This window comes from Pseudorca crassidens, chromosome 2 (genome assembly GCF_039906515.1).
Source record: "Pseudorca crassidens isolate mPseCra1 chromosome 2, mPseCra1.hap1, whole genome shotgun sequence".
Taxonomy (NCBI): domain Eukaryota; kingdom Metazoa; phylum Chordata; class Mammalia; order Artiodactyla; family Delphinidae; genus Pseudorca; species Pseudorca crassidens.
The window spans coordinates 185,865,894-185,889,245 of record NC_090297.1 but is presented as its reverse complement, the minus strand read 5'-3'; the positions used below and the strand labels follow the sequence as shown (position 1 = coordinate 185,889,245).

At 43.8% G+C, this 23,352-nt stretch overlaps 1 long non-coding RNA gene across 1 annotated transcript in view; it reads right to left on the bottom strand.

The window, feature by feature from the left end:
- LOC137212308 (uncharacterized) overlaps window positions 1–23,352 on the bottom strand; it is a 216,772-nt gene that overhangs the window by 3,448 nt on the left and 189,972 nt on the right. The window contains exon 2 of the long non-coding RNA XR_010937442.1: window positions 943–1,053. This is a non-coding gene — a long non-coding RNA (uncharacterized lncRNA). The remainder of the gene's footprint in view (window positions 1–942; window positions 1,054–23,352) is intronic.

The following is a 23,352-nucleotide window of genomic DNA, read 5'->3' as shown; positions in this document are numbered from 1 at the left end:
AGGGGAGCTAATAATCTTGGCGGGGGAACCGTATATCACACTGTCACCATAGAAAAGCCTACAGACACCGTGATGATGGTGGCCAATAAGACCGGCTGGACTCCTGTTTACTTCAAAAGGCTGTTGACTCAGTGGCCATCATGGTCCTTGATCACCACTGACCCTGGACTGTCTGGGAGTTGAGCGGGCAGGGCTCTGACACCTGGTGCTGTTTGTACGTTAATTCAGGGGCCTAATTGAAGAAAGCGCAGACTACTGGTCAGAGCATCTAGGCTGGCAGAAACGGTCAGCCTAAGGTGGCCGAACAAATGTGGGGCGGGGTGAAACCGGCCCCCACAGCGTCTCTGCACATCTCTTTCCTGGACCCTTAAAGGTCATTAGAATCTATAACACTTCCAATGCTGGTGCTCAGGTGGACGAGCAGGGAAGCAGGGGGCCTGGGGACAATCAACGTCACCTGGAGGCTGCTGGGGAGAAGCTCTGACCCTCGCCCCCGGGTATTAGGGCTCCCAACTCAGCACTCAGCAGTTACAGAAGAAGGGTCTGCACCCTCAGCACTCCAAGAATGAGGAACGGGACAAAAGGCAGAGGAGGGGTTTGTCCCCAGCAAAGCCCATTAAAAATCCCTGGGAGATAAAAATAGAATCTGGGCAATAAAGTCAAGTCTAAGCTTTTTTATCCTTTGTGCTTTGTCTAATTTCATGTGCTCCTAGGGTCCCGCATGCAGAGGTTCCACACCCGGCACTTCAGACCAGATTTCCTAGTGCAGAATGGCTGGGTCGACACCTCAGCTCCTGGGGCCCAGTGCAGACTCCGTGATATAGAGCCTGAGCTGCAGCCAACCCGGCCCTCGAGAGCTCCGCCCCCTCCCTCCCACTGACTCTGACAGGATCTCTACACAGCAGCCCAGCCCACAGCCCACGGGGTAGTGCATGCTCTCACCTCTCCATTCTCTGATCAAAATATAAAGTTTCCTTTGCTTGTGAACCAAACTCAGTCTCGATCTGTTGGCCCCAATGACACTGGGCAGGGGGACACTTGTTGGGGTCCACTCTGGAGGATCAGTAACAGAAATTGAGACTATTGTAACCTCAATGAACAGATGTGTGAGCCAAACTGTAGTTAACATAGAACAGTGTATAAGGCTCGGGTAAAATAAGATGTTTCTAACGCTTCCATTTGATATTTCCATCACTTTATTATAAGCAAGTTCAGTGAAAAGGTTTGTCGTATTTGTCAGGTCAATATTAGAGAAACGAAGTGATTTCTTTCCAAGGATGTACATCTAATAATCTTGGTTAAAGCTTCAATCTTGTTTTAAATGCTTTTCCATTGAAAATGATACCTCTCTTTCAGCTCCCCCATTTCTGAGAAGTATAAAATCTTATAATTTATTATTACCAAAGGGGAAAGGTGGGAGGAGGGATAAATTAACAGTTTGGGATTAACACATACACACTGCTATGTATAAAATAGATCATCAACAAGGAACTACTGTATAGCACAGGGAACTACACTCAACATTTTGCAATAACCTATAAGGGGAAATAATCTGAAAAAGAATAGATATTTTTATTGACATCATCTATCAATGACAGTTAAAGTGTAACCTAAGGGAAGCTGGTGGTGAGTGCTTCTGACCCTGAAGACTTCAATCATCTAAAGTTTGGACTCTGCCTACTTCCCAAGGCCCTTAATGAACATATGTGTAGCCATAGCTTAAAAAATTCCCCAGTTTGGGTTTCGGGGAGACACTGATTTTGAAAAAGCCCTGGTGTTCTCCTTACATGAATGGGACTCTTCCTACTGCTAAAACATATCTGTCACACCCAGAGGATGGTATACCATCTGATCGGGAAGAGTTTGGAAAAGGCATCTCATCTCCTCATCTCCTGGTGCTCGGGTTCACCCCTCCAGCGTCTTTACTAACAGTCTCCCCACTTGGAGATGTCAGCACTGTCAACATCCTGTTGCGTACAGTTTGGAATTTGTCCAGAGGATGAAGCGGAAGCATGAGGAACAATGAGAGACAAGTCCTAGGTGTTCAGACAGGCACATGTCACTCTAATTTCCAATCAGGAAGACGAATTGACCAAAGGCTAGGGTTGCCCATGGAAACAGTATAGGGCTTGAGGAAATCCTGCTGCTTTGTGGCCAGTTCCCATAAACACAAGTTGAACAATGGAACTCAGGGGCAGTAAAATTCACGAAACTGCAGAGTTGAAAATATCCATCACTGAAAAATGTCTTGAGGAAAGTCAGAGAAAAGGACTTGCAAGCAAGGGAGAATGGCAGGAAAGGGATTTGAGGAGGTAGAAAGGACTCGCCATTAAGCACAAGAAAAGGAGCTGAACATTGCCAACATTGCAGTTGGCCAAAAAGGGTGTATGCGTTTTTTTCTGTATATATTCAAGAAAAGGGCATACACTTTTTTAGCCAACCAAACAGGTGGGCACTGGAAGTCAATACTACAGAAGATATCACTTCGCATCAGTCACAAGAGCCATCCTCATAAAGCGTAAACAACAGAAATGCAGGACAGGGCAAGGAGAAGAGGGAGCCCTGTGAGACTTATAGTGGAAATGTATATTGCCAACGGCCATTCTGGAGAAGTGTATTGTGTTTACTAAAGCATCTAAAAAATGAGCTACAGAGCATAGGGCACTTGCACTCATGGGCGTATATCTTGGGAAAAACAAAAATCGAGAGGACACAGGCACCCCAATGTTTACCCCCTCTCTGTTTAAAAGATCCTCGACTAGGATATAACTTAAATGTCTCTGGAGGGAAAAAATGGATAGAGATGTGGTACTTAGGTAGAGTGGAATATTATTCAGCCTGGAAATCAATGAAATATGGCCAGTTGTAACAACTCCGGAGGAGTTACGTATGATCATTCTAAGTGACAGAATTCAAAAAGAAAAAGACACATATCATAAGATATCACTTAAAGGTGGAATCCAAAATGGCTACACATGAAATAAATTACAAAACAAAAACATAGTCAAATATGTAGAAAACACGCATAAGGCTGCTAAACGGGAAAGGTGGGGAGGGGTGAGGCATCATCCAGGAGGTTGAAATTAGCAAAGATACCATTCCAAATACCAAACTGATAATCAACAAGGCCTACACGGTAGCTAAAAGAACTGCACTCAGCACACTCAAGTCACCGGAAAAGAATATATACGACTGGTAAGAATCTGAAAAAGAATTTACTGATGTCTCTCTGTACGTGAATCAAGTGGATGTACAGCAGCAAGAAACAGAGCTTTGAAAATCAGCTGTAACCAATATAGTAATAAATTGAAAAAAATAAACGACAGAGAGACAGAGAAAACCTCTTACAACTTTTCCTCAGGGACGGTGATGCAACATATATTGAACACATCTAGACCCACAGCAGGATGAGACATAAGGCTGGAAACTGTTTGCGCTAAGAGAAATGTGAGGTTGGGTGAGGAAATGCACACCCTTTAAAGTAATACTACCTGGTACCCATTCAATGGGTCCCAAATCTGCAGGTTCAAGGGATCTTCCTACAGCTAAAACATGCATGGAAAACCCAGAGGACTGTACACCATGTGATCGGGAGATGTGTCTAAAATGCAGCTCATTTATCCTCTCCTGGTGCTCCTGTTCACCATTCCAGCCACGTTACTTAGAATCTCCCCACTTGGAGAATCAGTACATTTCAACTTCTGTTTCACACATTTTGCAAATTGTGAGGAGGATGAACGGGAAGAGGGGGAACCAATGAGAGAATAGTTGTAGGGGTTTGGACGGGCACACATCACTCTAATTTCCCATTAAGAATAAGAATTGAAAAAAGGCTCAGCCCACCTCGCCCGAGCCAAAATAGGGCCTGAAGCAATCCTGCGGGTTTGAGGCCAGCTCACAAAAGAGCAACTTAAAAAATGGAGCTCAGGGTCACTGCAATTCACAAACCTGCAGAGTTATAAATGAAAACTAACGTCCAAAAATATGTTGAGGTAAGGCAAAGAAGAGGATCTGAATGCAAGACAGAATTGCAAGAAACAGATTTCAAGAGATAGATTGGACTCGTCTTTAAAGCACATGAAAAGCGGCAGAATTTCGACAATGATGAAGTTGGCCCAAAAGGGCGTATGCGTTTTTTCCTGATTATATCCAGGAAAAAACGCATACGCACTTTATGGGCAACGAAGCAAGCAAGCAATGCAAATGTGCACAACAAAGAAGTCTCATTTCCCACCGGTCAAAAGGGCCATCCTAAAAAATTGTAAAAACCAGAAATGCAGGACAGGCCATGGAGAACAGGGAGCCTTTATACGCTGATGGGCAGTGTGTGAACTGCCGAGAGCCACTCTGGAGAAGTGTATGGTGGTTCCTAAATCATCTAAAAAACAGAGCTACAGAGCATAGGACACTTCCAATCATGGGAGTATATCTAGGCAAGTCTAAAAATCAACAAGACACCAGAACACCACAGTTTAGGGCTACTCTGTTTACAAGAACCTCAACTTCAGTACACCTTAAATATCCCAGGAAAGAGAACAATGGATAAAGAAGATGTGGTACTTATGTACAATGGAATATCTCTTCACCATGAAATCAATGTAATAAGGCTAGTAGAAGGATAAAGAGTGGATTTAGGTCCGATAATACTACTTGAAATAAGTCAAACAGAAAAAGAAACATATCATAAGATATCACTTATAGAGGGAGGGTAAATATGGCTGCACAAGAAATGAATTACAGAACAGAACAGTGTCTCACATTTAGAAAACACACTTATGTCAGCTTAAGGGGAAAGGAGAGGTGGGGTGATGCATAAAACCAGAGTTTGAAATTAGCACAGATACCGTTCAATAAACCAAATAGATATTAGACAAGATCTACACCTTGCTCAATGAACTGGCCTCAACACACCCTATACACCGCAGAGAAATATATCTGAGTAATAAGAATCTTAAAACCCATGTATTGATATATCTCCATAAGGGAATCAAGTGTGTGCAGAGCGGCACAAACACAGCAGTGAAAATGAGCTAAACCCCATTATAGAAATAAATTTTAAAAACAAAAGGCAGAAACAATGAAAGAGAGAAAAATTCTTACAAAATTTGCTCAGGGGCTGTGATGCAACCTGGATTGACCACATATAGACCCACAGCTGGATAAGACATAAGGCTGGACACTTGGGGCTGAGAGGATTGGTGAGCTTTGGTGAGCAACTGCCAAAAGTTTAATGCAATACTTCATGCTACTCATTCCAAGGGTCCCAAAACTCCAGGTTGAAGGGAATCTTCCTACACCTAAACCATGCTTGGGAAACCCAGCGACTGGTATACCATATGATCGGGAAAGGTTTCTAAAACGCACCTCATTTTTCCTCTCCTGGGGCTCCGGATCGACATTCCAGCCGCTTTACTAACAATATCCCCACATGGAGAGTCAATGCCTTTAAGTTCTGGTATCACACAGTCTGCAGTTAGTGCGGAGGATGAATGGGAATAGGGGGAACCAGTGAGAAACTAGCTGTAGCAGTTTCAATGGGCACATGTCACTCTAATTTCACATCAGTAAGAAGAATAAACCAAAGGCACAGCAATGTGCCCCAGAAGAAGAATAGGGCCTGAAGGAATCTTGTGGTTATGAGGCAAGATCACAAAAATAAGAGCTGAAAAATGGAGCTAAGGGCCACTGCAAGTCAAAAAACTGCAGAGTTATAAAGGCCAACTATTTTCAAAAAATATATTGAGGTAAGGCTACGAAGAGGCATTGAAAGCAAGGCAGAATTGCAGGAAACCGATTTCAGGAGGTAGACTGGAATTGCATTTAAAGCATAGGAAAAGAGGCAGAACGTCCACAATGATGCACTTGGCCAAAAAGGGCATATGCGTTTTTTCCTGAATATATTCAGGAAAAAACGCATACGCCCTTTTTGGCCAACCAAGCAAGCTTGCAAAGGAAATCTGCACTACAATGAAGTCTCACTTCCCCCCGGTCAAAAGGGCCATCTGAAAAAAGTGTAAAATCCAGAAAGGCAGGACAGGCCATGGAGAACTGGGAGCCTTGTTATGCTGATGGGCGGGATGTAAATTGCCAACAGACACTCGGGAGAAGTGTATGGTGTTTCCTGAAACATCTAAAAAACAAAGCAACAGAGCCTAGGGCTCTTCCACTTATGGTCCTATAGATTAGGGAAATTAAAATCGAAAAGACACAGCCACCCCAAAGTTTGGGACGCCTCTGGTTACAAGAACCTCATTTACCGTACAAGTTCAATATCACAGAAAGTGAAAAATGGATAAAGAACTTGTGGTACTTACGTACAATGCAGTATCACTCAGCAATGAAATCTATGTCATCAGGCCCGTAGCAGCATAATGAGTGGATTCAGGTACGATGATTCTAACTGAAATAAGTCACACAGAAAAAGAAACATCATAAGATATCACTAATACACGGAATGTAAACTTGGCTACACAGGAACTGAATTCCAAAACAGAACAGGGTCTCAAATTTAGAAAACCAACTTATGCTTGCTTAAGGGGAAAGGTGAGTTGGGGTGCTGCATAAAACCAGAGATTGAAATGAGCACAGATAAAGTTCCTTAAGCCAAATATGGAATAGACAAGAGCTACTCCTTGCTCAACGAAATGGACTCAACACCCCATATTAAACGCCTAAGAATGTACCTGACTAGTAAGTATCTTAAAACCTATGGATTGCTATGTCTCCAAAAGAGAATCAAGCATCTGTACAGGGGCATAAACGCAGCAGTGATAGGATTGGAGAGGTTCGGTGAGCAAATGAAGACCCTTTGAAGTCATATTGCATGGTACCCATTCCACGGGTCTCAACTACCCAGGTTTAAGGTATTCTTCCTTCAGCTAAAACATGCATGTGGAACCCAGAGTATGATCAACCGTGTGACCGGGAGACTTGTTCAAATATGTCTCAGTTTTCCTCCCCTGGTACTCGGGTGCAACATTCCAGACGCTTTACTAACACTCTCCCCACTTGGAGAGTCAGCGCCTTTAACCTCCTGTTTGGCCCAGTTTGCAATTTCTGCGGAAGATGAACAGGAATAGGGAGAACCAATGAGAGACTAGCTGGAGGTGTCTGGACGGGCAAATTTAACTCTCATTTCCCACCAGGAAGAGGAAATAACCAAAGGCTCAGCGTGCCGTTCCGGAACCAGATTAGGGCCTGAAGCCATCCTGTGGTGTTGCGGCCAGCTCAAAAGAAAGCGAGTTGAAGAAAGGAGCTCAGGGGCACTGTAATTCACAAACCTGCAGAGTTATAAATGACAGCTATCGTCCAAAAATATACTGAAGTAAGGCTGTCAAGAGGACTTGAAAGCGGGGCAGAATTGCAGGAAACCGATTTCAGGAGGTAGACTGGAATTGCATTGAAAGCATAGGAAAAGAGGCAGAACGTCCACAATGATGCACTTGGCCAAAAAGGGCGTATGCGTTTTTTCCTGAATATATTCAGGAAAAGACGCATACGCCCTTTTTGGCCAACCAAGCAAGCTTGCAAAGGAAATCTGCACTACAATGAAGTCTCACTTCCCCCCGGTCAAAAGGGCCATCTGAAAAAAGTGTAAAATCCAGAAAGGCAGGACAGGCCATGGAGAACTGGGAGCCTTGTTATGCTGATGGGCGGGATGTAAATTGCCAACAGACACTTGGGAGAAGTGTATGGTGTTTCCTGAAACATCTAAAAAACAAAGCAACAGAGCCTAGGGCACTTCCACTTATGGTCCTATAGCTTAGGGAAATTAAAATCAAAAAGACACAGCCACCCCAAAGTTTGGGACGCCTCTGTTTACAAGAACCTCGTTTACAGTACAAGTTCAACATCGCAGAAAGTGAAAAATGGATAAAGAAGTTGTGGTATTTACTTACAAAGCAATATCACTCAGCAATGAAATCTATGTCATCAGGCCCTTAGCAGCACAATGAGTGGATTCAGGTATGATGATTCTAACTGAAATAAGTCACACAGAAAAAGAAACATCATAAGATATCAGTAATACACGGAATGTAAACTTGGCTACACAGGAACTGAATTACAGAACAGAACAGGGTCTCAAATTTAGAAAACCAACTTATGCTTGCTTAAGGGTAAAGGTGAGTTGGGGTGCTGCATAAAACCAGAGATTGAAATGAGCACAGATAAAGTTCCTTAAGCCAAATATGGAATAGACAAGAGCTACTCCTTGCTCAACGAAATGGACTCAACACCGCATATTCAACGCCTAAGAATGTACCTGACTAGTAAGTATCTTAAAACCTATGGATTGCTATGTCTCCGAAAGAGAATCAAGCGTGTGTACAGGGGCATAAACGCAGCAGTGATAGGATTGGAGAGGTTCGGTGAGCAAATGAAGACCCTTTGAAGTCATATTGCATGGTACCCATTCCATGGGTTTCAACTACCCAGGTTTAAGGTATTCTTCCTTCAGCTAAAACATGCATGTGAAACCTAGAGTATGATCAACCATGTGATCGGGAGACGTGTTCAAATATGTATCAGTTTTCGTACGCTGGTACTCGGGTGCAACATTCCAGACGCTTTACTAACACTCTCCCGACTTGGAGAGTCAGTCCCTTTAACCTCCTGTTTGGCCCAGTTTGCAATTTCTGCGGAAGATGAACAGGAATAGCGAGAACCAATGAGAGACTAGCTGGAGGTGTCTGGACGGGCAAATTTAACTCTCATTTCCCACCAGGAAGAGGAATTAACCAAAGGCTCAGCGTGCCGAGCCGGAACAAGATTAGGGCCTGAAGCCATCCTGCGGTGTTGCGGCCAGGTCACAAGAAAGCGAGTTGAAGAAAGGAGCTCAGGGGCACTGTAATTCACAAACCTGCAGAGTTATAAATGACAGCTATCGTCCAAAAATATACTGAAGTAAGGCTGCCAAGAGGACTTGAAAGCGGGGCAGAATTGCAGGAAACCGATTTCAGGAGGTAGACTGGAATTGCATTGAAAGCATAGGAAAAGAGGCAGAACGTCCACCATGATGCACTTGGCCAAAAAGGGCGTATGCGTTTTTTCCTGAATATATTCAGGAAAAGACGCATACGCCCTTTTTGGCCAACCAAGCAAACTTGCAAAGGAAATCTGCACTACAATGAAGTCTCACTTCCCCCCAGTCAAAAGGGCCATCTGAAAAAAGTGTAAAATCCAGAAAGGCAGGACAGGCCATGGAGAACTGGGAGCCTTGTTATGCTGATGGGCGGGATGTAAATTGCCAACAGACACTCGGGAGAAGTGTATGGTGTTTCCTGAAACATCTAAAAAACAAAGCAACAGAGCCTAGGGCTCTTCCACTTATGGTCCTATAGATTAGGGAAATTAAAATCGAAAAGACACAGCCACCCCAAAGTTTGGGACGCCTCTGGTTACAAGAACCTCATTTACCGTACAAGTTCAATATCACAGAAAGTGAAAAATGGATAAAGAACTTGTGGTACTTACGTACAATGCAGTATCACTCAGCAATGAAATCTATGTCATCAGGCCCGTAGCAGCATAATGAGTGGATTCAGGTACGATGATTCTAACTGAAATAAGTCACACAGAAAAAGAAACATCATAAGATATCACTAATACACGGAATGTAAACTTGGCTACACAGGAACTGAATTCCAAAACAGAACAGGGTCTCAAATTTAGAAAACCAACTTATGCTTGCTTAAGGGGAAAGGTGAGTTGGGGTGCTGCATAAAACCAGAGATTGAAATGAGCACAGATAAAGTTCCTTAAGCCAAATATGGAATAGACAAGAGCTACTCCTTGCTCAACGAAATGGACTCAACACCCCATATTAAACGCCTAAGAATGTACCTGACTAGTAAGTATCTTAAAACCTATGGATTGCTATGTCTCCAAAAGAGAATCAAGCGTCTGTACAGGGGCATAAACGCAGCAGTGATAGGATTGGAGAGGTTCGGTGAGCAAATGAAGACCCTTTGAAGTCATATTGCATTGTACCCATTACACGGGTCTCAACTCTCCAGGTTTAAGGTATTCTTCCTTCAGCTAAAACATGCATGTGGAACCCAGAGTATGATCAACCGTGTGAACGGGAGACGTGTTCAAATATGTCTCAGTTTTCCTCCCCTGGTACTCGGGTGCAACATTCCAGACGTTTTACTAACACTCTCCCCACTTGGAGAGTCAGCGCCTTTAACCTCCTGTTTGGCCCAGTTTGCAATTTCTGCAGAAGATGAACAGGAATAGGGAGAACCAATGAGAGACTAGCTGGAGGTGTCTGGACGGGCAAATTTAACTCTCATTTCCCACCAGGAAGAGGAAATAACCAAAGGCTCAGCGTGCCATGCCGGAAAAAGATTAGGGCCTGAAGCCATCCTGCGGTGTTGCGGCCAGCTCAAAAGAAAGCGAGTTGAAGAAAGGAGCTCAGGGCCACTGTAATTCACAAACCTGCAGACTTATAAATGACAGCTATCGTCCAAAAATATACTGAAGTAAGGCTGCCAAGAGGACTTGAAAGCGGGGCAGAATTGCAGGAAACCGATTTCAGGAGGTAGACTGGAATTACATTGAAATCATAGGAAAAGAGGCAGAACGTCCACAATGATGCACTTGGCCAAAAAGGGCGTATGCGTTTTTTCCTGAATATATTCAGGAAAAGACGCATACGCCCTTTTTGGCCAACCAAGCAAGCTTGCAAAGGAAATCTGCACTACAATGAAGTCTCACTGCCCCCCGGTCAAAAGGGCCATCTGAAAAAAGTGTAAAATCCAGAAAGGCAGGACAGGCCATGGAGAACTGGGAGCCTTGTTATGCTGATGGGCGGGATGTAAATTGCCAACAGACACTTGCGAGAAGTGTATGGTGTTTCCTGAAATATCTAAAAAACAAAGCAACAGAGCCTAGGGCACTTCCACTTATGGTCCTATAGATTAGGGAAATTAAAATCAAAAAGACACAGCCCCCCCAAAGTTTGGGACGCCTCTGTTTACAAGAACCTCGTTTACAGTACAAGTTCAACATCGCAGAAAGTGAAAAATGCATAAAGAAGTTGTGGTATTTACTTACAAAGCAATATCACTCAGCAATGAAATCTATGTCATCAGGCCCTTAGCAGCATAATGAGTGGATTCAGGTACGATGATTCTAACTGAAATAAGTCACACCGAAAAAGAAACATCATAAGATATCACTAATACACGGAATGTAAACTTGGCTACACAGGAACTGAATTCCAAAACAGAACAGGGTCTCAAATTGAGAAAACCAACTTATGCTTGCTTAAGGGGAAAGGTGAGTTGGGGTGCTGCATAAAACCAGACATTGAAATGAGCACAGATAAAGTTCCTTAAGCCAAATATGGAATAGACAAGAGCTACTCCTTGCTCAACGAAATGGACTCAACACCCCATATTAAACGCCTAAGAATGTACCTGACTAGTAAGTATCTTAAAACCTATGGATTGCTATGTCTCCAAAAGAGAATCAAGCGTGTGTACAGGGGCATAAACGCAGCAGTGATAGGATTGGAGAGGTTCGGTGAGCAAATGAAGACCCTTTGAAGTCATATTGCATGGTACCCATTCCATGGGTTTCAAGTACCCAGGTTTAAGGTATTCTTCCTTCAGCTAAAACATGCATGTGGAACCTAGAGTATGATCAACCATGTGATCGGGAGACGTGTTCAAATATGTCTCAGTTTTCGTACCCTGGTACTCGGGTGCAACATTCCAGACGCTTTACTATAACTCTCCCGACTTGGAGAGTCAGCGCCTTTAACCTCCTGTTTGGCCCAGTTTGCAATTTCTGTGGAAGATGAACAGGAATAGGGAGAACCAATGAGAGACTAGCTGGAGGTGTCTGGACGGGCAAATTTAACTCTCATTTCCCACCAGGAAGAGGAATTAACCAAAGGCTCAGCGTGCCGTGCCGGAACCAGATTAGGGCCTGAAGCAATCCTGCGGTGTTGCGACCAGCTCACAAGAAAGCGAGTTGAAGAAAGGAGCTCAGGGGCACTGTAATTCACAAACCTGCAGACTTATAAATGACAGCTATCGTCCAAAAATATACTGAAGTAAGGATGCCAAGAGGACTTGAAAGCGGGGCAGAATTGCAGGAAACCGATTTCAGGAGGTAGACTGGAATTGCATTGAAAGCATAGGAAAAGAGGCAGAACGTCCACAATGATGTACTTGGCCAAAAAGGGCGTATGCGATTTTTCCTGAATATATTCAGGAAAATACGCATACGCCCTTTTTGGCCAACCAAGCAAGCTTGCAAAGGAAATCTGCACTACAATGAAGTCTCACTTCCCCCCGGTCAAAAGGGCCATCTGAAAAAAGTGTAAAATCCAGAAAGGCAGGACAGGCCATGGAGAACTGGGAGCCTTGTTATGCTGATGGGCGGGATGTAAATTGTCAACAGCCATTCGGGAGAAGTGTATGGTGTTTCCTGAAACATCTAAAACACAAAGCAACAGAGCCTACGGCACTTCCACTTATGGTCCTATAGCTTAGGGAAATTAAAATCAAAAAGACAGAGCCACCCCAAAGTTTGGGACGGCTCTGTTTACAAGCACCTTGTTTACGGTACAAGTTCAATATCGCAGAAAGTAAAAAATGGATAAAGAAGTTGTGGTACTTACGTACAATGCAATATCACTCAGCAATGAAATCTATGTCATCAGGCCCGTAGCAGCATAATGAGTGGATTCAGGTACGATGATTCTAACTGAAATAAGTCACACAGAAAAAGAAACATCATAAGATATCACTAATACACGGAATATAAACTTGGCTACACAGGAACTGTATTACAAAACAGAACAGGGTCTCAAATTTAGAAAACCAACTTATGCTTGCTTAAGGGGAAAGGTGAGTTGGGGTGCTGCATAAAACCAGAGATTGAAATGAGCACAGATAAAGTTCCTTAAGCCAAATATGGAATAGACAAGAGCTACTCCTTGCTCAACGAAATGGACTCAACACCCCATATTAAACGCCTAAGAATGTACCTGACTAGTAAGTATCTTAAAACCTATGGATTGCTATGTCTCCGAAAGAGAATCAAGCATGTGTTCAGGGGCATAACCGCAGCAGTGATAGGATTGTACATGTTCGGTGAGCAAATGAAGACCCTTTGAAGTCATATTGCATGGTACCCATTCCACGGGTCTCAACTCTCCAGGTTTCAGGGATTCTTCCTTCAGCTAAAACATGCATGTGGAACCCAGAGTATGATCAACCGTGTGATCGGGAGACGTGTTCAAATATGTCTCAGTTTTTGTCCCCTGGTACTCGGGTGCAACATTCCAGACGCTTTACTAACACTCTCCCGACTTGGAGAGTCAGTGCCTTTAACCTCCTGTTTGGCCCAGTTTGCAATTTCTGCGGAAGATGAACAGGAATAGGGAGAACCAATGAGAGACTAGCTGGAGGTGTCTGGACGGGCAAATTTAACTCCCATTTCCCACCAGGAAGAGGAATTAACCAAAGGCTCAGCGTGCCGTGCCGGAACCAGATTAGGGCCTGAAGCAATCCTGCGGTGTTGCGGCCAGCTCACAAGAAATCGAGTTGAAGAAAGGAGCTCACGGACACTCTAATTCACAAACCTGCAGAGTTATAAATGACAGCATTCATCCAAAAATATACTGAAGTAAGGCTGCCAAGAGGACTTGAAAGCGGGGCAGAATTGCAGTAAACCGATTTCAGGAGGTAGACTGGAATTGCATTGAAAGCATAGGAAAAGAGGCAGAACGTCCACAATGATGCACTTGGCCAAAAAGTGCGTATGCGTTTTTTCCTGGGAAAAAACGCATACGCCCTTTTTGGCCAACAAAGCAAGCTTGCAAAGGAAATCTGCACTACAATGAAGTCTCACTTCCCCCCGGTCAAAAGGGCCATCTGAAAAAAGTGTAAAATCCAGAAAGGCAGGACAGGCCATGGAGAACTGGGAGCCTTGTTATGCTGATGGGCGGGATGTAAATTGCCAACAGACACTCGGGAGAAGTGTATGGTGTTTCCTGAAACATCTAAAAAACAAAGCAACAGAGCCTAGGGCTCTTCCACTTATGGTCCTATAGATTAGGGAAATTAAAATCGAAAAGACACAGCCACCCCAAAGTTTGGGACGCCTCTGGTTACAAGAACCTCATTTACCGTACAAGCTCAATATCACAGAAAGTGAAAAATGGATAAAGAACTTGTGGTACTTACGTACAATGCAGTATCACTCAGCAATGAAATCTATGTCATCAGGCCCGTAGCAGCATAATGAGTGGATTCAGGTACGATGATTCTAACTGAAATAAGTCACACAGAAAAAGAAACATCATAAGATATCACTAATACACGGAATGTAAACTTGGCTACACAGGAACTGAATTCCAAAACAGAACAGGGTCTCAAATTTAGAAAACCAACTTATGCTTGCTTAAGGGGAAAGGTGAGTTGGGGTGCTGCATAAAACCAGAGATTGAAATGAGCACAGATAAAGTTCCTTAAGCCAAATATGGAATAGACAAGAGCTACTCCTTGCTCAACGAAATGGACTCAACACCCCATATTAAACGCCTAAGAATGTACCTGACTAGTAAGTATCTTAAAACCTATGGATTGCTATGTCTCCAAAAGAGAATCAAGCATCTGTACAGGGGCATAAACGCAGCAGTGATAGGACTGGAGAGGTTCGGTGAGCAAATGAAGACCCTTTGAAGTCATATTGCATGGTACCCATTCCACGGGTCTCAACTACCCAGGTTTAAGGTATTCTTCCTTCAGCTAAAACATGCATGTGGAACCCAGAGTATGATCAACCGTGTGACCGGGAGACGTGTTCAAATATGTCTCAGTTTTCCTCCCCTGGTACTCGGGTGCAACATTCCAGACGCTTTACTAACACTCTCCCCACTTGGAGAGTCAGCGCCTTTAACCTCCTGTTTGGCCCAGTTTGCAATTTCTGCGGAAGATGAACAGGAATAGGGAGAACCAATGAGAGACTAGCTGGAGGTGTCTGGATGGGCAAATTTAACTCTCATGTCCCACCAGGAAGAGGAAATAACCAAAGGCTCAGCGTGCCATGCCGGAACCAGATTAGGGCCTGAAGCCATCCTGCGGTGTTGCGGCCAGCTCAAAAGAAAGCGAGTTGAAGAAAGGAGTTCAGGGGCACTGTAATTCACAAACCTGCAGAGTTATAAATGACAGCTATCGTCCAAAAATATACTGAAGTAAGGCTGCCAAGAGGACTTGAAAGCGGGGCAGAATTGCAGGAAACCGATTTCAGGAGGTAGACTGGAATTGCATTGAAAGCATAGGAAAAGAGGCAGAACGTCCACAATGATGCACTTGGCCAAAAAGGGCGTATGCGTTTTTTCCTGAATATATTCAGGAAAAAACGCATACGCCCTTTTTGGCCAACCAAGCAAGCTTGCAAAGGAAATCTGCACTACAATGAAGTCTCACTTCCCCCCGGTCAAAAGGGCCATCTGAAAAAAGTGTAAAATCCAGAAAGGCAGGACAGGCCATGGAGAACTGGGAGCCTTGTTATGCTGATGGGCGGGATGTAAATTGCCAACAGACACTCGGGAGAAGTGTATGGTGTTTCCTGAAACATCTAAAAAACAAAGTAACAGAGCCTAGGGCACTTCCACTTATGGTCCTATAGCTTAGGGAAATTAAAATCAAAAAGACACAGCCACCCCAAAGTTTGGGACGCCTCTGTTTACAAGAACCTCGTTTACAGTACAAGTTCAACATCGCAGAAAGTGAAAAATGGATAAAGAAGTTGTGGTATTTACTTACAAAGCAATATCACTCAGCAATGAAATCTATGTCATCAGGCACTTAGCAGCACAATGAGTGGATTCAGGTATGATGATTCTAACTGAAATAAGTCACACAGAAAAAGAAACATCATAAGATATCAGTAATACACGGAATGTAAACTTGGCTACACAGGAACTGAATTACAGAACAGAACAGGGTCTCAAATTTAGAAAACCAACTTATGCTTGCTTAAGGGGAAAGGTGAGTTGGGGTGCTGCATAAAACCAGAGATTGAAATGAGCACAGATAAAGTTCCTTAAGCCAAATATGGAATAGACAAGAGCTACTCCTTGCTCAACGAAATGGACTCAACACCGCATATTCAACGCCTAAGAATGTACCTGACTAGTAAGTATCTTAAAACCTATGGATTGCTATGTCTCTGAAAGAGAATCAAGCGTGTGTACAGGGGCATAAACACAGCAGTGATAGGATTGGAGAGGTTCGGTGAGCAAATGAAGACCCTTTGAAGTCATATTGCATGGTACCCATTCCACGGGTTTCAATTACCCAGGTTTAAGGTATTCTTCCTTCAGCTTAAACATGCATGTGGAACCTAGAGTATGATCAACCATATGATCGGGAGACGTGTTCAAATATGTCTCAGTTTTCCTCCCCTGGTACTCGGGTGCAACATTCCAGACGCTTTACTAACACTCTCCCCACTTGGAGAGTCAGCGCCTTTAACCTCCTGTTTGGCCCAGTTTGCAATTTCTGCGGAAGATGAACAGGAATAGCGAGAACCAATGAGAGACTAGCTGGAGGTGTCTGGACGGGCAAATTTAACTCTCATTTCCCACCAGGAAGAGGAATTAACCAAAGGCTCAGCGTGCCGTGCTGGAACCAGATTAGGGCCTGAAGCCATCCTGCGGTGTTGCGGCCAGCTCAAAAGAAAGCGAGTTGAAGAAAGGAGCTCAGGGGCACTGTAATTCACAAACCTGCAGAGTTATAAATGACAGCTATCGTCCAAAAATATACTGAAGTAAGGCTGCCAAGAGGACTTGAAAGCGGGGCAGAATTGCAGGAAACCGATTTCAGGAGGTAGACTGGAATTGCATTGAAAGCATAGGAAAAGAGGCAGAACGTCCACAATGATGCACTTGGCCAAAAAGGGCGTATGCGTTTTTTCCTGAATATATTCAGGAAAAGACGCATACGCCCTTTTTGGCCAACCAAGCAAGCTTGCAAAGGAAATCTGCACTACAATGAAGTCTCACTTCCCCCCGGTCAAAAGGGCCATCTGAAAAAAGTGTAAAATCCAGAAAGGCAGGACAGGCCATGGAGAACTGGGAGCCTTGTTATGCTGATGGGCGGGATGTAAATTGCCAACAGACACTTGGGAGAAGTGTATGGTGTTTCCTGAAACATCTAAAAAACAAAGCAACAGAGCCTAGGGCACTTCCACTTATGGTCCTATAGCTTAGGGAAATTAAAATCAAAAAGACACAGCCACCCCAAAGTTTGGGACGCCTCTGTTTACAAGAACCTCGTTTACAGTACAAGTTCAACATCGCAGAAAGTGAAAAATGGATAAAGAAGTTGTGGTATTTACTTACAAAGCAATATCACTCAGCAATGAAATCTATGTCATCAGGCCCTTAGCAGCACAATGAGTGGATTCAGGTATGATGATTCTAACTGAAATAAGTCACACAGAAAAAGAAACATCATAAGATATCAGTAATACACGGAATGTAAACTTGGCTACACAGGAACTGAATTACAGAACAGAACAGGGTCTCAAATTTAGAAAACCAACTTATGCTTGCTTAAGGGTAAAGGTGAGTTGGGGTGCTGAATAAAACCAGAGATTGAAATGAGCACAGATAAAGTTCCTTAAGCCAAATATGGAATAGACAAGAGCTACTCCTTGCTCAACGAAATGGACTCAACACCCCATATTAAACGCCTAAGAATGTAACTGACTAGTAAGTATCTTAAAACCTATGGATTGCTATGTCTCCGAAAGAGAATCAAGCGTGTGTACAGGGGCATAAACGCAGCAGTGATAGGATTGGAGAGGTTCGGTGAGCAAATGAAGACCCTTTGAAGTCATATTGCATGGTACCCATTCCACGGGTTTCAACTACCCAGGTTTAAGGTATTCTTCCTTCAGCTAAAACATGCATGTGGAACCTAGAGTATGATCAACCATGTGATCGGGAGACGTGTTCAAATATGTATCAGTTTTCGTACGCTGGTACTCGGGTGCAACATTCCAGACGCTTTACTAACACTCTCCCGACTTGGAGAGTCAGTCCCTTTAACCTCCTGTTTGGCCCAGTTTGCAATTTCTGCGGAAGATGAACAGGAATAGCGAGAACCAATGAGAGACTAGCTGGAGGTGTCTGGAAGGGCAAATTTAACTCTCATTTCCCACCAGGAAGAGGAATTAACCAAAGGCTCAGCGTGCCGTGCCGGAACAAGATTAGGGCCTGAAGCCATCCTGCGGTGTTGCGGCCAGGTCACAAGAAAGCGAGTTGAAGAAAGGAGCTCAGGGGCACTGTAATTCACAAACCTGCAGAGTTATAAATGACAGCTATCGTCCAAAAATATACTGAAGTAAGGCTGCCAAGAGGACTTGAAAGCGGGGCAGAATTGCAGGAAACCGATTTCAGGAGGTAGACTGGAATTGCATTGAAAGCATAGGAAAAGAGGCAGAACGTCCACAATGATGCACTTGGCCAAAAAGTGCGTATGCGTTTTTTCCTGAATATATTCAGGAAAAAACGCATACGCCCTTTTTGGCCAACCAAGCAAACTTGCAAAGGAAATCTGCACTACAATGAAGTCTCACTTCCCCCCAGTCAAAAGGGCCATCTGAAAAAAGTGTAAAATCCAGAAAGGCAGGACAGGCCATGGAGAACTGGGAGCCTTGTTATGCTGATGGGCGGGATGTAAATTGCCAACAGACACTCGGGAGAAGTGTATGGTGTTTCCTGAAACATCTAAAAAACAAAGCAACAGAGCCTAGGGCTCTTCCACTTATGGTCCTATAGATTAGGGAAATTAAAATCGAAAAGACACAGCCACCCCAAAGTTTGGGACGCCTCTGGTTACAAGAACCTCATTTACCGTACAAGTTCAATATCACAGAAAGTGAAAAATGGATAAAGAACTTGTGGTACTTACGTACAATGCAGTATCACTCAGCAATGAAATCTATGTCATCAGGCCCGTAGCAGCATAATGAGTGGATTCAGGTACGATGATTCTAACTGAAATAAGTCACACAGAAAAAGAAACATCATAAGATATCACTAATACACGGAATGTAAACTTGGCTACACAGGAACTGAATTCCAAAACAGAACAGGGTCTCAAATTTAGAAAACCAACTTATGCTTGCTTAAGGGGAAAGGTGAGTTGGGGTGCTGCATAAAACCAGACATTGAAATGAGCACAGATAAAGTTCCTTAAGCCAAATATGGAATAGACAAGAGCTACTCCTTGCTCAACGAAATGGACTCAACACCCCATATTAAACGCCTAAGAATGTACCTGACTAGTAAGTATCTTAAAACCTATGGATTGCTATGTCTCCAAAAGAGAATCAAGCGTCTGTACAGGGGCATAAACGCAGCAGTGATAGGATTGGAGAGGTTCGGTGAGCAAATGAAGACCCTTTGAAGTCATATTGCATGGTACCCATTCCACGGGTCTCAACTACCCAGGTTTAAGGTATTCTTCCTTCAGCTAAAACATGCATGTGGAACCCAGAGTATGATCAACCGTGTGACCGGGAGACGTGTTCAAATATGTCTCAGTTTTCCTCCCCTGGTACTCGGGTGCAACATTCCAGACGCTTTACTAACACTCTCCCCACTTGGAGAGTCAGCGCCTTTAACCTCCTGTTTGGCCCAGTTTGCAATTTCTGCGGAAGATGAACAGGAATAGGGAGAACCAATGAGAGACTAGCTGGAGGTGTCTGGACGGGCAAATTTAACTCTCATTTCCCACCAGGAAGAGGAAATAACCAAAGGCTCAGCGTGCCGTGCCGGAACCAGATTAGGGCCTGAAGCCATCCTGCGGTGTTGCGGCCAGCTCAAAAGAAAGCGAGTTGAAGAAAGGAGTTCAGGGGCACTGTAATTCACAAACCTGCAGAGTTATAAATGACAGCTATCGTCCAAAAATATACTGAAGTAAGGCTGCCAAGAGGACTTGAAAGCGGGGCAGAATTGCAGGAAACCGATTTCAGGAGGTAGACTGGAATTGCATTGAAAGCATAGGAAAAGAGGCAGAACGTCCACAATGATGCACTTGGCCAAAAAGGGCGTATGCGTTTTTTCCTGAATATATTCAGGAAAAAACGCATACGCCCTTTTTGGCCAACCAAGCAAGCTTGCAAAGGAAATCTGCACTACAATGAAGTCTCACTTCCCCCTGGTCAAAAGGGCCATCTGAAAAAAGTGTAAAATCCAGAAAGGCAGGACAGGCCATGGAGAACTGGGAGCCTTGTTATGCTGATGGGCGGGATGTAAATTGCCAACAGACACTCGGGAGAAGTGTATGGTGTTTCCTGAAACATCTAAAAAACAAAGCAACAGAGCCTAGGGCACTTCCACTTATGGTCCTATAGCTTAGGGAAATTAAAATCAAAAAGACACAGCCACCCCAAAGTTTGGGACGCCTCTGTTTACAAGAACCTCGTTTACAGTACAAGTTCAACATCGCAGAAAGTGAAAAATGGATAAAGAAGTTGTGGTATTTACTTACAAAGCAATATCACTCAGCAATGAAATCTATGTCATCAGGCCCTTAGCAGCACAATGAGTGGATTCAGGTATGATGATTCTAACTGAAATAAGTCACACAGAAAAAGAAACATCATAAGATATCAGTAATACACGGAATGTAAACTTGGCTACACAGAAACTGAATTACAGAACAGAACAGGGTCTCAAATTTAGAAAACCAACTTATGCTTGCTTAAGGGTAAAGGTGAGTTGGGGTGCTGCATAAAACCAGAGATTGAAATGAGCACAGATAAAGTTCCTTAAGCCAAATATGGAATAGACAAGAGCTACTCCTTGCTCAACGAAATGGACTCAACACCGCATATTCAACGCCTAAGAATGTACCTGACTAGTAAGTATCTTAAAACCTATGGATTGCTATGTCTCCGAAAGAGAATCAAGCGTGTGTACAGGGGCATAAACGCAGCAGTGATAGGATTGGAGAGGTTCGGTGAGCAAATGAAGACCCTTTGAAGTCATATTGCATGGTACCCATTCCACGGGTTTCAACTACCCAGGTTTAAGGTATTCTTCCTTCAGCTAAAACATGCATGTGGAACCTAGAGTATGATCAACCATGTGATCGGGAGACGTGTTCAAATATGTATCAGTTTTCGTACCCTGGTACTCGGGTGCAACATTCCAGACGCTTTACTAACACTCTACCGACTTGGAGAGTCAGTCCCTTTAACCTCCTGTTTGGCCCAGTTTGCAATTTCTGCGGAAGATGAACAGGAATAGCGAGAACCAATGAGAGACTAGCTGGAGGTGTCTGGACGGGCAAATTTAACTCTCATTTCCCACCAGGAAGAGGAATTAACCAAAGGCTCAGCGTGCCGTGCCGGAACAAGATTAGGGCCTGAAGCCATCCTGCAGTGTTGCGGCCAGGTCACAAGAAAGCGAGTTGAAGAAAGGAGCTCAGGGGCACTGTAATTCACAAACCTGCAGAGTTATAAATGACAGCTATCGTCCAAAAATATACTGAAGTAAGGCTGCCAAGAGGACTTGAAAGCGGGGCAGAATTGCAGGAAACCGATTTCAGGAGGTAGACTGGAATTGCATTGAAAGCATAGGAAAAGAGGCAGAACGTCCACCATGATGCACTTGGCCAAAAAGGGCGTATGCGTTTTTTCCTGAATATATTCAGGAAAAAACGCATACGCCCTTTTTGGCCAACCAAGCAAACTTGCAAAGGAAATCTGCACTACAATGAAGTCTCACTTCCCCCCGGTCAAAAGGGCCATCTGAAAAAAGTGTAAAATCCAGAAAGGCAGGACAGGCCATGGAGAACTGGGAGCCTTGTTATGCTGATGGGCGGGATGTAAATTGCCAACAGACACTCGGGAGAAGTGTATGGTGTTTCCTGAAACATCTAAAAAACAAAGCAACAGAGCCTAGGGCTCTTCCACTTATGGTCCTATAGATTAGGGAAATTAAAATCGAAAAGACACAGCCACCCCAAAGTTTGGGACGCCTCTGGTTACAAGAACCTCATTTACCGTACAAGTTCAATATCACAGAAAGTGAAAAATGGATAAAGAACTTGTGGTACTTACGTACAATGCAGTATCACTCAGCAATGAAATCTATGTCATCAGGCCCGTAGCAGCATAATGAGTGGATTCAGGTACGATGATTCTAACTGAAATAAGTCACACAGAAAAAGAAACATCATAAGATATCACTAATACACGGAATGTAAACTTGGCTACACAGGAACTGAATTCCAAAACAGAACAGGGTCTCAAATTTAGAAAACCAACTTATGCTTGCTTAAGGGGAAAGGTGAGTTGGGGTGCTGCATAAAACCAGAGATTGAAATGAGCACAGATAAAGTTCCTTAAGCCAAATATGGAATAGACAAGAGCTACTCCTTGCTCAACGAAATGGACTCAACACCCCATATTAAACGCCTAAGAATGTACCTGACTAGTAAGTATCTTAAAACCTATGGATTGCTATGTCTCCAAAAGAGAATCAAGCGTGTGTACAGGGGCATAAACGCAGCAGTGATAGGATTGGAGAGGTTCGGTGAGCAAATGAAGACCCTTTGAAGTCATATTGCATGGTACCCATTCCACGGGTCTCAACTACCCAGGTTTAAGGTATTCTTCCTTCAGCTAAAACATGCATGTGGAACCCAGAGTATGATCAACCGTGTGACCGGGAGACGTGTTCAAATATGTCTCAGTTTTCCTCCCCTGGTACTCGGGTGCAACATTCCAGACGCTTTACTAACACTCTCCCCACTTGGAGAGTCAGCGCCTTTAACCTCCTGTTTGGCCCAGTTTGCAATTTCTGCGGAAGATGAACAGGAATAGGGAGAACCAATGAGAGACTAGCTGGAGGTGTCTGGACAGGCAAATTTAACTCTCATTTCCCACCAGGAAGAGGAATTAACCAAAGGCTCAGCGTGCCGTGCCGGAACCAGATTAGGGCCTGAAGCCATCCTGCGGTCTTGCGGCCAGGTCACAAGAAAGCGAGTTGAAGAAAGGAGCTCAGGGGCACTGTAATTCACAAACCTGCAGAGTTATAAATGACAGCTATCGTCCAAAAATATACTGAAGTAAGGCTGCCAAGAGGACTTGAAAGCGGGACAGAAATGCAGGAAACCGATTTCAGGAGGTAGACTGGAATTGCATTGAAAGCATAGGAAAAGAGGCAGAACGTCCACAATGATACACTTGGCCAAAAAGGGCGTATGCGTTTTTTCCTGAATATATTCAGGAAAAAACGCATACGCCCTTTTTGGCCAACCAAGCAAACTTGCAAAGGAAATCTGCACTACAATGAAGTCTCACTTC